This window comes from Montipora foliosa, chromosome 11 (assembly GCF_036669935.1).
Source record: "Montipora foliosa isolate CH-2021 chromosome 11, ASM3666993v2, whole genome shotgun sequence".
NCBI lineage: Eukaryota > Metazoa > Cnidaria > Anthozoa > Scleractinia > Acroporidae > Montipora > Montipora foliosa.
In genome coordinates, this window is record NC_090879.1 from 29966963 (window position 1) to 29969445 (window position 2483).

Here is a 2483-nt window from a genome sequence, read left to right on the forward strand (position 1 = left end):
GCAGGTCTACGGTAGACTGATGCTCAAAGGAGTCAACTGGTCAGTGGTTGGATGTACACAAAACATGGACCCTAGTAGCTGTGGACCACCCCACAATAGGCCATTTTACAGTTGTTTGCTCTGCGACCTAGCCTATGAATGGCTGCGAGGCTGCCGGTGACCTTGCATTGATACAGCCCCGACTGCTTTTATCATGCAAATTGTGCTGTTGTAATTCTAATTACCGGTAGTCCGTATTAACATTACAAAAGCACGGAGATTTTTATCAAAACAGGGTCACCGGCAGCCTCGCTTCCATTCGTAGGCCAGGTAACTTAGCTCGAACTGTAAAATGGTCTATTCGTGTCACAGGTAGAAAAATCTGTAGACGAAAGAGAGAAGTGATCCTCACCTTTTTTTGGACAATTTAAGCAGTTGTCTCTTATAGACACCTGGAAAATTCAGGTGGCTCCAACAGATTCATCTTTTACCCACATTTCAAATATACATTCATTGATCAGTCCTTCACAGGAACAAATGATCCCAACAAATTGACCTGCTCCCAACTGAGTGGCTTCATAAGCTCAGTTAGTAGAGCATTGCACTGACATCGTAGAGGTCATGGGTTCGAATCCCGTTGGAGCAAACTGAATTTTTCAGGTGTTTGTTGGCGGCAAAAGTGCCAATGATCCCATATTCTCTTTGTAAAATTTCCAATTTTCAAAGGACCGAGATTATATGGTACATCGTGTTCAACTTTTCAGAGATACCTCATTATGCAATGCACTTTTAATAATCAGTACTTTATTCTTGGATGACTGATTACAAAACGATAGCCTTGTGTTAATGAGGCAAAAATGCCCCCAATTATGTTTGCTGTGACAGGTGACAGATCATTCAAAACAGAAGCTAACAAAGTTGTTAAAAATGTTACTCTAAGTCGTCCAACCACAACCTTGGATGCGACCCAGTACACTGAATTGATTTAGGGCAGGGAAAAACAGGATTGTTTATTGGAATTCAGAGTCTGCAAGTCCACAATAAGGCAAAATACCATGGCAGAACTAAAGTACAGCTCACTCATAACAGGTCCTTGTTTTACCTATACCAAAGCAACCTATAACCTTCTAATAGGCTTACCTTGGGCCTGAACATTGTTTTTAGGCCTAATGAGGCCTAAGTCTAGCATTCGTAAAGGTTTTGTAATGAGTGACCTTCACTTTAGACCTGTCCCACAAACCACCACCACTGCCCAATCTGCTAACAAAATAATAATTAACAATTATTATTCTACGAGGGCGTGCTGGATATGAATTGATAGATAACCAACAAGGCACTTGCCGCCAAGTTGGTTACAATCATTTTATATCTAGCAAGCCCGAGTAGAATAATTGTTTTATTAAAAACTCCAGGATCAAAAACTCTTCTTTGTTGTTCCTTGGGGTATATTGTTGACTAAGGCATCGATTTCTGTCTCTGTCAATTCCACTCCAAAACGGCTTTTGTGGGCCATTTTTTTCTCAGAGCTGCAAAAACGTTTTCAGCTTGATTTATTATTGATGCGTTCTGTGACCATATTAGGTACATGAACTGATAGCCTGTGTCAGGTGAGCCAACGAAAAGGCTGGAAATCTGACATCTGTAATTCAGTTTTTAACAATTATTATTAATTTTATTATTATTATCTGAGGAACATAACGGAAGAGTCATTGAGAAGGCAACAGTGACTAACTTCACTGGAAATTTATTCTTTAATATAGATTCCCATAATATCCTTAGTCTCACACAGTCTAATGCTATCCCAAAATCACGAACACTTGAATAGTGAATAGCCAGGGTTCTTTAATGTAATCAAGATACATTCATACCATAAAAATATTTTGTGGTTCCCAATATCCTTCTACTCATCACTAAGAATAAAGTATTATTACAACCTCTGGATTGTTCCAAAAATTAATGTGCACCCTTGTAGTAAATGTTGATTTTTGTAACCATACACAACCATTATAGACCAAAATGGCAGCCACAAATGTATTCTTTTTATGTGCTAATTAGACTCACTAGCCTTGCTCTCAAGCAAAATTTCTTTTGTATTTTGCCCATGCAAACGAGGCAGAGTGATTTATACCCACAAAATTACTGGTTACACTTAATATGAATAAAGACGTGAAACACTGCAAAAATTAAGATATTGTAAAAAGAGCTAAAAGTGTTCATGATTCTTGTCTTCTGAACGTAGACCTACATGAATTGATGACTAGGTAATAAATATATTTTACATTGTTATAAAAAAATTAATACTGAGAGACTGTTTCCTTTTCACCGCTACAGCTTTTTCATAAAAACCACCTGTCTCCTACGCGAAAATCCACCCCATGGTTCATGCACTATACTGGGCAGGGTTGTTTTACGGCACATAAAATTAATGCTTATGTTACATACATCCTAAATGTTGTGACGGGCCAAAAGCTGGTTTAATGCTATGCCTCTTTTAAACAAGAAAT